At 39.6% G+C, this 16,713-nt stretch overlaps 1 non-coding gene across 1 annotated transcript; it reads left to right on the top strand.

Annotated features, from left to right (window-relative positions):
• Nucleotides 1-16,376: 16,376 nt before the first annotated feature.
• LOC148565803 (small nucleolar RNA R71) lies at nucleotides 16,377-16,484 on the top strand. The gene has a single exon (XR_015884426.1). It is a non-coding gene; the product is annotated as a small nucleolar RNA R71 (small nucleolar RNA).
• The last annotated feature ends 229 nt before the right edge of the window (nucleotides 16,485-16,713 follow it).

The raw sequence follows: 16,713 nt of genomic DNA on the forward strand, positions 1-16,713 counted from the left end.
CACTTGATTTGAGCACCAGCCTTGTCTTGGCCTTGCTTCCCTTGCTGAAGAGCACGCAAATGCTCACTAGAGTGAGCATAGTGCTCACTTGATTTGAGCGCTCCTTGTGCTCCTTCATGGTTGAGCGCCACGCTTTATTTTTATGGGCCACGCTTTTGAAAGCGTGGCCTAAGGTCCAAAGCGTGCTCAATCTTCAAAAGTGTGCCAAAATTTTCTCTTTCTACCATTTCTTCACCTACAAGCAACCACACAAACATGTCAAAGTATCACTAAATTCACAAGGTTTCTCATTCATTCATAAAATCAACTAATTCTAGCTTAAACCCTATGATTTTGTGTCAAATAAATGATGGTTGATTGATTTAACATAATCATGAAAATCCACTCCAAATCACTTACTTATTGTGCAAGAAAGTGCATAAAACCTAATGAAAACTAATGAAATAGGCTTGTGGAACTAGCCTAAGATGACTTGTTATCACAACACCAAACTTAAATCTTGTTTCTCCCCAAGCAAGCAGCAAAACAGAACAAGAACGAATGAAGACAGAGAAGGGTATAAGTCTTTATTTGCAAAACATTCAATACTGGTTAATGGGGTTTTCATGCACAGTATCTTAGAGATTTTTGTTCTATGGCTGAGACATCAACACTTATTTGTATCCTTACTCGAATTACACAAAAAATGATACTTGTTATTACTTGGTCCTTAGTTTTTCTTGCTCTCTTTCTTTTGATTGAGATTTATTGCTTAGCTGAGGCTTAATGTTATGTGATAAGGCAGCTTTTTAGAGTAAGCTTTCAGCCAGCATTTCCACCCCAATTGGTTCAAGATGCTAGGTGTTGAAACACCTCTATGGGCTTACTTGCTCAAGCCTCTCCTTAGCACACACACATCACAGGCATTTAGCTTTATTTTGTTCTTTGAAAATTGATGCCCAGCACCTCTTTGGGTTACTAAATGCTTTGTCTCAAAGTAGCTCTTGATGGTGGACTTTCGGTTGGCAATCCCGGGTTAGTTAACCCAAGTTGCCGGGTGATGAAGCACCCCTTAGAACCTAGTTATCCAAGCTTATCTTTGTACAAGAACATCACAGGCATTTATCCAAATTTCAAGCCATTGGTGCCCAGCCTTGTTTATTTCACTTTTGTTTCTTTTTCTTGTATTTTATTTCTTTTATTTTGGACCTTTTTCATTTGTCAAGTCTCATGAAATGTAACTCAAGTTCATATCACAAAGTCATGCCAACATTCATCCTTATTTATAAATCAACTAATGAACTAGCACATACCACCACATAACCTTATTCTATCTCATATCATACCAGACTTTTACTCTTTCTCTATTTCATAGTTATTTTTCTTTTATTCAAGCATGAGGGACAAAGCATATAATTCAAGTAAGATGCAAAAGAATCAAGCACTTAGACTAGCAAGACATAATAGCACGAAAAAAAACAGACAGTAACTAAATCTAAGAGGACATTAATCAACAGGGGACATTTGCACTTTCAATTAGCATATTTAAGCTAAAGTCAGTCAGAGAATAATACAACCTCTTGGAGTCCATTTGTTTCCTGTGTGTTATCATCATTGTTGTGTTCCATGTCCTTCCTTTGTCCATGATGATGTATCTTTTCCTCCAAGAGATTGAATGACTTCCTACAAAAGATATTGAAAGTTTCTTGTTCCCCAAGCACTTGAGAAACAGATAGCATGCATGTATGCTTGTGATTCTCTAATCCTAAGTTGGTGTGGAAACACCAAACTTTGTTCCTTGCCTACTTCTATGTGTAGCAGAATAAATACATGCATGAAACATCAAGTACTTTTTATTAAGAAAATAAACTATGAACTAGAAAACAAACTGAGAACTAGAAAAATGACAATTGTTTAGTGGTTTCTCTGATTGTTTGGAGCTGATATTAATCATGCTGAGGGTGCAATGTGTTCTTAATGAAATTTTTGGTGGAACACCAAACTTAGCATCCTTCATTCACCCTTAAATTATTTTGGTGTGCAACACCAAACTTAGCTCCTTGCAATACAAATAAGTCTACTTAACCTTTTTATTGAAATAGTTTAGGGAAAGAAAACTACCTCTGGTTGGGTTACCTCCCAACAAGCGCTCTTTTAATGTCACTAGCTTGACATTTTGTCCTTTGATCATGGAGGTTGAAAATCATAGTGCCTTAGCTTTTCTCCTCTTACTGTGAACTTCCTTACGGTCTCCTCTTTGATGATCTCTAGGTGTTCAAGTGAAAGGATCCGGTTCACAGTATAGAACTCAGACAATTGTGGAGACACCTTCATTGGTTGGGTGTTTAACATCACTTTATCCCCTGGTGAAAAGCCTTCAGTGGGGATTTTCTTGTTTCTCCATCCTCTTGGCCTCTTCTTCTTTTCTTTCTCAGAAGATGATTCATGCCTTGGTGGTTCTTTATCTGGGGGTTTTGGATCTAGTTCCTCCTTGACTTCTTTGGTCTGTTGCACCATCTCTACTTCTTTAAAGCATGGGTTTAGACAACTTGGATTTGACTCCTTAATTGTCTCCTTTGAGCTATGATCTTTTGCCTTATCCTTCTTGCATTCTTCTTCTTGAGTGGGCTCATGTAAAGTCTTGAAGACATGAAATGCTAGGTGCTCATCATGCACTCTTAGCAACAATTCTCCTTTTTCAACATCTATCAATGCTCTGCCCGTAGCTAGGAAAGGCCTCCCCAGGATGATGGGAGTGTTAGGGTCCTCTTCCATATCTAAGATAACAAAGTTAGCAGGGAGAAAGAATTTCTCCACTTTTACCAGCACATTCTCCACAACTCCCAATGCTTGCTTAATGGATTTGTCTGCCATTTGGAGAGCTATTCGAGTGGATTTCAGCTCAAGAATTTGAAGTTCTCTCATAAGAGATAGAGGCATCAAGTTTATGCTTGCACCAAGGTCACAGAATGATTTCTCAATAGTTATGTTTCCTATGGTACAAGGTATATAAAACCTTCCAGGATCATCTTTCTTCTCTGGTAAACTTCTTTGGAGGATAGCGCTACACTCCATTGTCATCTCAACAGTTTGTCCTTCTTTCAAGGATCTTTTCTTTGTTAGCACTTCTTTCATAAATTTGGCATATAATGGCATCTGTTCAAGTACTTCTAAGAAAGGAATATTGATGCTGAGTGTTTTGAATATGTCCAGGAATTTTGAGTATTGCTTATCCTCATTTTCTTTCTTGAACCTTTGAGGGTATGGAAGTTTGGAGACATATGGATTCACCCCTTCCTTCTTCTCTTGCAGCTGTGGTTCAATAATGCTCTTGTTTCCTTCTGAGCTTTGTGTATTCTTGGTCTTCTGATCCTCTTTACTTCTCTCCTCTGTCTCTTCTTGTGGAGCTTCTCTGTGGTGTTCTCTTTGAATGATAGCTTCCTTGTCCATAGTCTTCTCACTTCCTGCTATGATTGCTTTGCACTCCTCCCATTTTATAGCTTTTCCTTTATCTCTTGGGCCTTCAGTGGCACAAGGGAAGGCTTTTGCTTGCTTCTCACCCATCTCAACAATTTGTTTAGCCATTTGTCCCATGTGTCTCTCAAAATTCTTGATTGAAGCTTCTTGATATTGTTTGGCCATCTCTTGAGTTTTGATGAGTTTTTCCATCAACATTTCTAAGTTGGAGATCCTTTGAGATTTTGGATGGGGTTGTGTGGGTTGTGATGGTTGTTGGTGGAAATTTTTTGAAAAATTGGAGGAGTTCTTTTATGGATTAAGTGGTGGTATGGAGAAGTTGTTTTGGGGGTTTGTGAATTGTGACGAGGTTGAGTATGTGTGTCTTGTGGTTGTGTGTAGTGGTTGTTGTTAGTAGGGGATTGATTGTGTTTGTTTGTGTTGCCAAAATTGTTGGAGTTGAAGTCCCTTTGTCCTTGATTCTGATGCTCACCCCACCTCAAGTTAGAATGAGTTCTCCAGGATGGATTGTGTGCATCACCATGGAAGTCATGTTGGCATGAACTTGAGCTGTTGTTCATGTGTTGTATCTGTTCAGGCCCTTGTTGCTCATAGTTGAGTGTCCCAAGACCTCCTTCAGATCGATTCCATCCATTTGAGATTTGAGATTGGCTTTGTGTATTCACTGCAGCAAGTTGCAGTCCATCAATTCTCTTGGTAATCATCTCCATTTGTTGCTGAAGTTGTTGATGCATCTGCTTGTTTTGAGTCAGCATTGCACTTACTCCTTCAAGTTCCATCACTCCCCTCTTTTGATTTATGTCATGGTGCCTCTCAAATGAGTAAAAATATTAATTGTTGGTTACCATATCAATGAGATCTTGTGCTTCTTGGGCAGTTTTCATCATCTGAAGTGAACCTCCAGAGGAGTAATCTAATGCTTTTCTTGATTTCAGGGTCAATCCTTCATAAAAGTTTTGAAGTTTCACCTACTCACTAAACATCTCAGGTGGACATTTCCTTATCAGGGCCTTATATCGTTCCCATGCCTCATAGAGTGATTCTCCCTCCTTTTGTATGAAGGTTTGCACCTCTGTTTTCAGCTTGATGATCCTTTGAGGTGGGTAGAACTTGGCTAGGAATTTGCTCACCAAATCATCCCAATTGTTGATGCTCTGTGATGGGTGTTTTTGTGGAAAAATGAATTTCCAAGCACCTAAAACTAGCCGGCAAGTGTACCGGGTCGCATCAAGTAATAATAACTCATATGAGTGAGGTTGATCCCACAGGGATTGAAGGATTGAGCAATTTTAGTTTAGTGGTTGATTTAGTCAAGCGAATCAAGTATTGGTTTGAGTGGTTTGTGATTGACAGAAGCTAAATTGCATGAAATGTAAGGGAAGAGGGAAGAATTGCAGTAAATTAAAGAGAACGGAAAGTAAAAGTGCTGAATTTTAAAGAACAAGTAAATTAAATTGCACAAACTTAGATTGCAAGAAATATAAATGACTGAATCTTAAAGTACAAGAAAGGTAAATTACTTGAATTATAAAGGGGATTGGGAACTGGGATTGCATGAATTTAAACAAGCAGAAGTAAATTACAATAAACAGAAGAGCAAAAGATGAATTGAATTTAAGTAGATCTCAATCAGAAGAGTAAAAATGCTTGAAGAATTAAAACAGAAAGTAAATGGAGCTCAATTGCAGAAATTAAAAGAGAAATTAAAGATCTCAGGAGTGGAAGAGACTAGAAAACAAGTCTAGATCTCAAATCCTTCCTTGATCCAACAAGAACAATTGCAAAAGAAATAGAAAAGTAAGTTGCAGAAGTAGTAGAAGAGAAGAAGCAGTAAACAGAATTTGAAATGTAAATTAAAGTTTCTTAGAATTATACAGAAAGATAAACAAAGAGATTTTAAGGTAAGATTGAAACATAATTTCTTCAATTCTTCACCCAAGATCCAAAACGAGAAGTAAAGAGTGCTCAAGCAAGAACAAGGAAGAAGAGAGATCAATTCTCCTTCCCAATTCTCCAAGATCCCAATTCAAAGTAAAAACTCCAAAAATTCTAAAATGAAAACTCTCCAATAAGCAAAAAGGTAAAAGTCCTTCACTAAATCAAACTAGCTTCTATTTATACACTTTCTATTCTTGGATTTTGGAATTTGGGTGGGCTTTTTAATTTGGTGAAGAATTGAATTAAATTTGAATTTTGGTCCATTGTTTAGCCCAAGAGTGTTGCTCCCAGGAGGATGCTCTGCTCTTGTGGGGAGCGGAGCATTGAGGCTTGAGCTGGATCCCTTTGTTGCGTGCCAAGACTTTGGGGCAATCAGGATAGCGCTCCGCTCTTGTGGGGAGCGGAGCATTGTGGCTTGTGTGTATCTTGTGCGCTCCAAGTCTCCTGGCCGTGTCATGATGCGCGCTCCAAATCTCCTGGCCGTGTCAAGTTGTGCGTGTTGCACCAAGGAGTAGCGCTCTGCTCTTGTGGAGAGCGTAGCTCTCCCTTTGCTTTGGAGAAGTCCCAAGTTCGAGACTTTGGGGATAGCTTTTTGGTGCAAATTTCCTTGGTTTCTTGTAGCGCCTTGCTCCTTGCTTCCTTAAGGTGCTGTGTTTGATCCTTGGAGGTGGCATTTTGGCCAAGTGTGGCTCATTTTCCCTTGTGAGTAGCGCTCTCCACTCCCCCTTGCTCATGGGTTCGATCCTTGGAGTAAGCATTGGCAAACTATTTCCTTGGATTTATTCTTGAGTGAAGCCCGATAATGCTCTCAAGGGGAGCGGAGCATCATTCTTCTTTCCTTTGTTTCTTGGTTCAAAAGTGTGCTCCGCTCTCAAGGGGAGCGTAGCATTATGTCTTGCTTTCTTGGCTCATACTTTGTGCTTCCTTGAGAGAGTGCTCCGCTCCTGAAAAGAGCTCTATGCCTATGCCATGCTTTATTGTTTTCTTTGCCACGCTCTTCTCCTCCTTGGGTCATGCTTCTTAGGCCACGCTTTCTTATTTTCTTCTTTTCTTCACCTACAAGTAATCAAAACAACCAATCAAAGTATCACCAAATTTACAAGGTTTATAAATCAATAAAAATCAATTAAATTTAGTTTGAACCTCATGATTTAGTATCAATTAAATGGTGGTTGATTGATTCAAGGAAACCATGCATTTTCATTCCAAATTACTTACTTACAATGCAAGAAAGTGCATAAAACCTAATAAAAACAAAGAAAAAGACTAGTAAAACTAGGCTAAGATGACTTGTCATCACACTCCTTGGGAAAGGTTTCTAGCCATTGAGCAGCATTATCCTTCAAAGAAAATGGGAATAGAAGTAACTTGTAGATATCAGGATGTACCCCATTTGTCTTGACAGTTTCACAAATCCTCAAGAAAACAAACAAATGTTGGTTGGGGTCTTCAAGTGGTGCACGAAATCACAATCACACTTTTGCAATTCCACACAACTAACCAGCAAGTGCACTAGGTCATCCAAGTAATACCTTACGTGAGTAAGGGTCGATCCCACGGAGATTGTCGGCTTGAAGCAAGCTATGGTTATCTTGTAACTCTTAGTCAGGATATCAATAATAATTCTCAGTTTTAATTGGAATGAGTAAAAGAACATGGGTTAAATAATTCTTGTTATGCAGTAATGGAGAACAGGTTGAGGTTTGGAGATGCTCTGTCTTCTGAATCTCTGCTTTTCTACTGTCTTCTTCTTCACGCACGCAAGGCTCCTTCCATGGTAAGCTGTATGTTGGTAGATCACCGTTGTTAATGGCTACCATCCGTTCTCTTAGTGAAAATGGTCCAGCTACGGGTTTCGTAGTGCTAATTATCTGTCGGTTCTCACTAGTGTTGGAATAAGATCCATTGATCCTTTTGCACACTGTCATTGCGCCCAACATTTGTGAGTTTGAAGCTCATCACAGTCATCCCTTCCTGGATCCTACTCGGAATACCACAGATAAGATTTAGACTTTTCGGATCTCAAGAATGCTGCCAATTGATTCTAGCTTATACCACAAAGACTCTGATCTCACGGATTTGAATGCTCTGTTGTCAGGAGAGGCAATCAAACTCGTGAACCAGGAACCAAAGAGATACTCACTCAATCTAAGGTAGAACGGAAGTGGTTGTCAGGCACGCGTTCATAGGTTGAGAATGGTGATGATTGTCACGGATCATCACATTCATCACGGTTAAGTACGAGCGAGTATCTTAGAACAGAAACAAGCGTGATTAAATAGAAAACAGAGGTAATTGCATTAATCCATTGAGACACAGCAGAGCTCCTCACCCCCAACCATGGAGTTTAGAGACTTATGCCGTAGAAGATACAAATTCTGATGTAAAATGTCATGAGTTACAAAATGAATCTCTAAAAGTAGTTTTTATACTAAACTAATAACCTAGGTTTACAGAAAATGCGTAAACTAAGATAGATAGTGCAGAAATCCACTTCCGGGGCCCACTTGGTGTGTGCTTGGGCTGAGCATTGAAGCTTCCATGTGTAGAGAATTTTCTTGGAGTTAAACTCCAGCTTTTGTGCTAGTTTGGGCGTTTAACTCCAACTCTTATGCCAGTTTTGGCGTTTAACGCCAGAATAGGGCAGAGACTTGGCGTTAAATGCCAGTTTGCGTGATCTTAACTCGGAAAAAGTATAGACTATTATATATTTCTGGAAAGCCCAGGATGTCTACTTTCCAACGCAATTGAGAGCACACCAATTGGGCTTCTGTAGCTCCAGAAAATCTATTTTGAGTGCAGGGAGGTCAGAATCCAACAGCATCTGCAGTCCTTTTTCAGCCTTGAATCAGATGTTTGCTCAAGTCCCTCAATTTCAGCGAGAAAATACCTAAAATCACAAAAAAACACACAAACTCATACTAAAGACTAAAAATGTGATTTTTGCATAAAAACTAATAAAAATATACTAAAAAGTAGCTAGATCCTACTAAAAACTATATGAAAATACCCCTAAAAAGCGTATAAAATATCTGCTCATCACAACACCAAACTTAAACTGTTGCTTGTCCTCAAGTAACTAGATAAATAAAATAGGATCAAAAGAAAATCAAAGAGGCAATAACATCTCAGAGTTTTATATGAAGCTCAAATTCTCATTAGATGAGCGGGACTAGTAGCTTTTTGCTTCTGAACAGTTTTTGCACCTCAATTTATCCTTTGAAGTTCAGAATGATTGGCATCTATGGGAACTCAGAATTCAGATAGTGTTATTGATTCTCCTAGTTTAGTATGTTGATTATTGAACACATCTACTTTATGAGTCTTGGCCATGGCCCTAAGCACTTTGTTTTCCAGTATTACCACCGGATACATAAATGCCACAGACACATAACTGGGTGAACCTTTTCTGATTGTGACTTAGCTTTGCTAAAGTCCCCAGTTAGAGGTGTTCAGAGTTCTTAAGCACACTCTTTTTGCTTTGGACCACAACTTTAACCGCTTAGTCTCAAGTTTTTCACTTGACACCTTCACGCCACAAGCACATGGTTAGGGACAGCTTGGTTAGCCGCTTCGGCCAGGATTTTATTCCTTTAGGCCCTCTTATCCGTTAATGCTCAAAGCCTTGGATCCTTTTTACCCTTGCCTTTTGGTTTAAAGGGCTATTGGCTTTTTCTGCTTGCTTTTTCTTTTTCTTTCTTTTTCTTTTATTTTTTGCCATTTTTTTCCGCAAGCTTTGTATTCACTGCTTTTTCTTGCTTCAAGAATCAATTTTATGATTTTTCAGATTATCAATAACATTTCTCCTTTTTCATTATTCTTTCAAGAGACAACAAATTTAACATTCATAAACTTCACTATCAAAAATTATGCACTGTTCAAGCATTCATTCAGAAGACAAAAAGTATTGCCACCACATATAAATAATTTGAATCTTTCTTATTAAGAACTCGAAAATAAAACTGCCTCCTTATTCTAAAAAAATCTGCTATTTTATTCATGTTTAATGATGATGAGAAAAATAATTTATAGCTTACTTGGAGATAATAAAATAAAAAATAAAAATAAAGATACTAATTACTATTATTCATGTGATTCCTAAGGTAGATCTCTAATAGCAAAAGTTATCACAGAGTTAAGATTAGGACTCAATAACCTTTATTTTGGGAGATGTATGCTCCTTCAATCCGTAGGGTGTCTGGTCCTTCAAGAGACAGCTTCTGGTGCTTCAGCTCCTGTAGCTCACGCCCTTGCTTCTCTTGTTCCTTCAGCAGTTTGCAGAGCATTGATATGCGAAATTGTTACTCTGATTAGGTTGTAAAATTTGTTGTTCGTTCTCTCCCTGGCAATGGCGCCAACAACTGGTGCACAATACCATGGTCCAAACATAACTTCACAACTTCGCACAACTAACCAGCAAGTGCACTGGGTCGTCCAAGTAATAAAACCTTACGTGAGTAAGGGTCGATCCCACGGAGATTGTTGGTATGAAGCAAGCTATGGTCATCTTGTTAATCTCAGTCAGGTGGATATCAAATGGTTATGGAGTTTTCGAATAATAATAATAAATAAACAGAAGATAAAGATAGAAATACTTATGTAATTTATTGGTGAGAATTTTAGATAAGCGTATAAAGATGCCTTCGTTCTTCTGAACTTCTGCTTTCCTGCTGTCTTCATTCAATCAGTCCTACTCCTTTCCATGGCAAGCTTTCTGTAAGGGCATCACCGTTGTCAATGGCTACATCCCATCCTCTCTGTGAAAATAGTCCAAATGCTCTGTCACGGCATGGCTAATCATCTGGAGGTTCTCGATCATACTGGAATAGGATTTACTATCCTTTTGCGTCTGTCACTATGCCCAGCACTCGCGAGTTTGAAGTTCGTCACAGCCATCCCTTCCCAGATCTTACTCGGAATACCACAGACAAGGTTTAGACTTTCCGGATCTCAGGAATGGCCATCCATGGGTTCTAACTTATACCACGAAGATTCTAATATCTCGGACTCGGTCCCCTGTATTAGATATCCAAGAGATATTCATTCTAGCTTGTTTGCATATAGAACGGAAGTGTTTGTCAGGCACGCGTTCATAAGTGAGAATGATGATGAGCGTCACATAATCATCACATTCATCATGTTCTTGGGTGCGAATGGATATCTTAGAAGCGGAATAAGTTGAATTGAATAGAAAACAATAGTACTTTGCATTAATTCATGAGGAATAGCAGAGCTCCACACCTTAATCTATGGAGTGCAGAAACTCTACCGTTGAAAATACATAAGGGATGAGGTTCAGGCATGGTCGAATGGCCAGCATCCAAACGTGATCAATATGATTCAAAGATGAACTAAAATCATAAGATGATCCGAAGATGTCTAATACAATAGTAAAAGGTCCTATTTATACTAAACTAGCTACTAGGGTTTACAGAAGTAAGTAATTGATGCATAAATCCACTTCCGGGGCCCACTTGGTGTGTGCTTGAGCTGAGCTTGAATGTTACACGTGCAGAGGCTTCTTCTGGAGTTGAACGCCAAGTTGTAACATGTTTTTGGCGTTCAACTCTGGTTCGTGACGTGTTTCTGGCGTTTAACTCCAGACTGCAGCGTAGAACTGGCGTTCAACGCCCTTTTGCGTCGTCTAAACTCGGCCAAAGTATGGACTATTATATATTGCTGGAAAGCCCTCGATGTCTACTTTCCAACGCAATTGGAAGTGCGCCATTTTGAGTTCTGTAGCTCCAGAAAATCCACTTTGAGTGCAGGGAGGTCAGAATCCAACAGCATCAGCAATCCTTCTTCAACCTCTGAATTTGATTTTTGCTCAAGTCACTCAATTTCAGCCAGAAAATACCTGAAATCACAGAAAAACACACAAACTCATAGTAAAGTCCAGAAATGTGAATTTAACATAAAAACTAATAAAAACATCCCTAAAAGTAACTAGATCCTACTAAAAACATACTAAAAACAATGCCAAAAAGCGTATAAATTATCTGCTCATCACAACACCAAACTTAAATTGTTGCTTGTCCCCAAGCAACTGAAAATCAAATAGGATAAAAAGAAGAGAATATACTATAAATTCCAAACTATCAATGAAACATAGCTCCAATCAGATGAGCGGGACTTGTAGCTTTTTGCCTCTTAAATAGTTTTGGTATCTCACTTTATCCATTGAGGTTCAGAATGATTGGCATCTATAGGAACTCAGAGTTCAGATAGTGTTATTGATTCTCCTAGTTCAGTATGTTGATTCTTGAACACAGCTACTTTATAAGTCTTGGCCGTGGCCCTAAGCACTTTGTTTTCCAGTATTACCACCGGATACATAAATGCCACAGACACATAATTGGGTGAACCTTTTCAGATTGTGACTCAGCTTTGCTAAAGTCCCCAATTAGAGGTGTCCAGGATTCTTAAGCACACTCTTCTTTTGCTTTGGACCTTGACTTTAACCGCTCAGTCTCAAGTTTTCACTTGACACCTTCACGCCACAAGCACATGGTTAGGGACAACTTGGTTTAGCCGCTTAGGCCAGGATTTTATTCCTTTAGGCCCTCCTATCCACTGATACTCAAAGCCTTGGGATCCTTTTTACTTACCCTTGTCTTTTGGTTTTAAGGGTTATTGGCTTTTTGCTCTTGCCTTTTGGTTTTAAGAGCTTTTGGCTTTTTCTGCTTGCTTTTTCTTTTTCTTTCTATTTTTTTTCGCCATCTTTTTTCTTCTGCAAGCTTTGTATTCACTGCTTTTTCTTGCTTCAAGAATCATTTTTATGATTTTTCAGATTATCAAATAACATGTCTCCTTGTCATCATTCTTTCAAGAGCCAACATATTTAACATTCTTAAACAACAACTTCAAAAGACATATGCACTGTTCAAGCATTCATTCAGAAAACAAAAAGTATTGTCACCACATCAATATAATTAAACTAAGTTCAAGGATAAATTCGAAACTCATGTACTTCTTGTTCTTTTGAATTAAAATAGTTTTCATTTAAGAGAGGTGATGGACTCATAGGATATTCATAACTTTAAGACAAAGTTACTAAATACTAATGATCATGTAATAAGACACAAACATGGATAAGCAATTAACATAAAGAAAACAAAAAACAGAGAATGTAAGAACAAGGAATGAGTCCACCTTAGTGATGGTGGTGTTTCCTTCTTGAGGAACCAATGATGTCCTTGAGCTCTTCTATGTCTCTTCCTTGTCTTTGTTGCTCCTCCCTCATTGCTCTTTGATCTTCTCTAATTTCATGGAGTATGATGGAGTGCTCTTGATGTTCCACCCTTAGTTGTCCCATGTTGGAACTTAATTCTCCTAGGGAGGTGTTGATTTGCTCCCAAAAATTCTGTGGAGGAAAGTGCATCCCTTGAGGTATCTCAGGGATTTCTTGATGATGAGCTTCCTCATGTGTTTCTTGAGCTCCATGAGTGGGCTCTCTTGTTTGCTCCATCCTTTTCTTAGTGATGGGCTTCTCTTCCACAATGGGAATGTCTCCTTCTATGAGAGCTCCAGCTGAGTAACATAAATGGCAAATAAGATGAGGAAAAGCTAGCCTTGCCAAGGGAGAGGACTTTTCGGCTATTTTGTAGAGTTCAAGGGAGATGACTTCATGAACTTCTACTTCCTCTCCAATCATGATGCTATGGATCATGATGGCCCGATCCACAGTAACTTCAGATCGGTTGCTAGTGGGGATGATGGAGCATTGAATGAACTCCAACCATCCTCTAGCCACAAGCTTAAGGTCCAGTCTTCTAAGTTGAACCGGTTTGCCTTTTGAGTCAATCTTCCATTGAGCTCCTTCCACACATATGTCCATGAGGACTTGGTCCAACCTCTGATCAAAGTTGACCCTTCTAGTGTAGGGGCGTGCATCTTCTTGCATCATAGGCAAGTTAAACGCCAACCTTACATTTTCCGGACTAAAATCTAAGTATTTCCCCAAACCATGGTGAGATAATTCTTTGGGTTCGGGTTCTTACTTTGATCATGGTTCCTAGTGATCCATGCATTGGCATAGAACTCTTGAACCATTAGGATGCCGACTTGTTGGATGGGGTTTGTTAGAACTTCCCAACCTCTTCTTTGGATTTCATGTCGGGTCTCCGGATACTCATTTCTCTTGAGCTTGTAAGGGACCTCGGGGATCACCTTCTTCTTGGCCACAACATCATAGAAGTGGTCTTGATGAGCTTTGGAGATGAATCTTTCCATCTCCCATGACTCGGAGGTGGAAGCTTTTGTCTTCCCTTTCCCTTTTCTAGAGGATTCTTCGGTCTTAGGTGCCATCAATGGTAATGAAAAAACAAAAAGCTTATGCTTTTACCACACCAAACTTAGAATATTGCTCGCCCTCGAGCAAGAGAAGAAAGAATAGATGAAGAAGAAGAAGAAAATATGGAGGAGACGAGAGAGAGGTGTATTCGGCCAAGAAGGAGAAGAGAGGGTTATGTTGTGTGAAAATGAAAAAGAATGGAGGGCTTTATATAGGGAAGGGAGGGGGGGTTAATTTCGGCCATATAGGGTGGGTTTGGGTGGGAAATTGATTTTGAATTTTGAAGGTAGGTGGAGTTTATGAGGTAGGTTTATGGGGAAGAGTGGATGGATGTGAGTGGTGAAGTGGTGATAGGGAAGAGAGATTGAGGTGATTGGTGAAGGGTTTTGGGGAAGAGTGTTTATTGGGAAGAGAGGATGAACATTGAGAAGAGGGAAGAGAGTGAGTGGTGGTAGGTGGGGATCCTGTGGGATCCACAGATGCTGAGTTGATCCTGTGGGGTCCACAGATCCTGAGGTGTCAAGGATTTGCATCCCTGCACCCATTAGGCATGTAAAATGCCTTTGCATGCAATTCTGGCATTTAAACGCTGAATTGATGCTTGTTCTGGGCGTTCAGCGCCCAGATGTAGCATATTTCTGGCGTTGAACGCCAGCCAGATGCTTGTTTCTGGTGTTCAGCGCCAACTCTTCTTCACTGTGCATTTCTGGTGTCTGAACGCCAGGATGTTGCTTGTTTCTGGCGTTCAACGCCAGATCTATGCTCTGTTCTGGCGTTGAACGCCAGCCAGATGCTCCTTACTGGCGTTTAAACGCCAGTAAGATCCTCCTCCAGGGTGTGATTTTTCTTCTGCTGTTTTTTATTCCGTTTTCAATTTTTATATTTATTTTGTGACTCCACATGATCATGAACCTAATAAAACATGAAATAACAATAAAAATAAATTAAAATTAGATAAATAAAAATTGGGTTGCCTCCCAACAAGCGCTTCTTTAATGTCAATAGCTTGACAGTGGGCTCTCATGGAGCTTCACAGATGTTTAGAGTATTGTTGAGACTCCCCAATGCCAAACTTAGAGTTTGGTTGTGGCCTCCCAACACCAAACTTAGAGTTTGACTGTGGGGGCTCTGGTTGACTCTGTTTTGAGAGAAGCTTACTGTGCCTCTTTTCCATGTTTACAGAAGGATGTCCTTGAGTTTTAAACTCAAGGGAGTCCTAATTCAATTGAAGGACTAGTTCACCTCTGTTAACATCAATCACAGCTCTTGCTGTGGCTAGGAAGGGTCTTCCAAGGATGATGGATTCATCCTCATCCTTCCCAGTATCTAGGATTATGAAATTAGCAGGGATGTAAAGGCCTTCAACCTTTACTAATATGTCCTCTACTTGTCCATAAGCCTATTTTCTGGAATTGTCTGCCATCTCTAATGAGATTTTAGCAGCTTGTACCTCAAAGATTCCCAGTTTCTCCATTACAGAGAGTGGCATGAGGTTTATTCCTGACCCAAGGTCACATAGAGCCTTCTCAAAGGTCATGGTGCCTATGGTATAAGGTATTAGGAACTTTCCAGGATTCTGTTTCTTCTGAGGCAATCTCAGTTGATCCAATGCATTTAGTTCATTGGTGAATAGGGGAGGTTCATCTCCCCAAGTATCATTACCAAATAAATTGGCATTCAGCTTCATGATTGTACCAAGGAACTTGGCAACTTGCTCTTCAGTAACATCTTCATTCTCTTCAGAAGAAGAATACTCATCAGAGCTCATGAAGGGCGTAAGGAGGTTCAATGGAGTCTCTATGGTCTCTAGATGAGCCCCAGAGTCCTTTGGTTCCTCAGAGGGAAACTCCTTATTGATCACTGGACGTCCCAGGAGGTCTTCCTCCTTGGGATTCATGTCCTTCTCCTCTCTTGTGGGTTCGGCCATGATGGTTAATTCAATGGCCTTGCACTCTCCTTTTGGATTCTCTTCTGTATTGCTTGGGAGAGTACTAGGAGGGGTTTCAGTGATTCTTTTACTCAACTGGCCCACTTGTGCTTTTAGATTTCTAATGGAGGACCTTGTTTCATTCATGAAACTCACAGTGGCCTTAGATAGATCAGAGACTAAGTTTGCTAAATTAGAGGTATTTTGTTCAAAGTTCTCTGTCTGTTGCTGAGTGGATGATGGAAAAGGCTTGCTATTGCTAAACCTGTTTTTTCCACCATTATTAAAGCCTTGTTGAGGCTTTTGTTGATCCTTCCATGAGAGATTTGGGTGATTTCTCCATGAGGGGTTATAGGTGTTTCCATAGGGTTCACCCATATAATTTACCTCTGTTATTGCAGGATTCTCAGGATCATAAGCCTCTTCTTCAGAAGATGCCTCTTGAGTACTGTTGGATGCAGCTTGCATTCCATTCAGACTCTGAGAAATTATATTGACTTGCTGAGTCAATATTTTATTTTGGGCCAATATGGCATTCAGAGTATCAATTTCAAGAACTTCCTTCTTCTGAGGCGTCCCATTACTTACAGGATTCCTCTCATAAGTGTACATAAATTGGTTGTTAGCAACCATGTCAATGAGTTCTTGAGCTTCTGCAGGCATTTTCTTTAGGTGAATGGATCTACCTGCAGAAGTATCCAATGACATCTTAGCTAATTCAGACAGACCATCAAAGAATATATCCAGGATGGTCCATTCTGAAAGCATGTCAGAAGGACACTTTTTGGTCAGTTGCTTGTATCTCTCCCAAGCTTCATAGAGGGATTTACCTTCTTTCTGTCTGAAGGTTTGAATATCCACTCTAAGTTTACTCAGCTTTTGAGGAGGAAAGAACTTGGCTAAGAAAGCCGTGACCAGCTTATCCCAAGAGTTCAGGCTATCTTTGGGTTGAGAGTCCAACCACACTCTAGCTCTGTCTCTTACAGCAAAAGGGAAAAGCATGAGCCTGTAGACTTCAGGATCTACTCCATTAGTCTTAACAGTATCACAAATCTGCAAAAATTTAGTTAAGAACTGAAAATGATCTTCAGATGGAAGT

Source organism: Arachis ipaensis, chromosome B5, assembly GCF_059453495.1.
Source record: "Arachis ipaensis isolate K30076 ecotype BB chromosome B5, ASM5945349v1, whole genome shotgun sequence".
In the NCBI taxonomy this organism is placed as follows: Eukaryota; Viridiplantae; Streptophyta; class Magnoliopsida; order Fabales; family Fabaceae; genus Arachis; species Arachis ipaensis.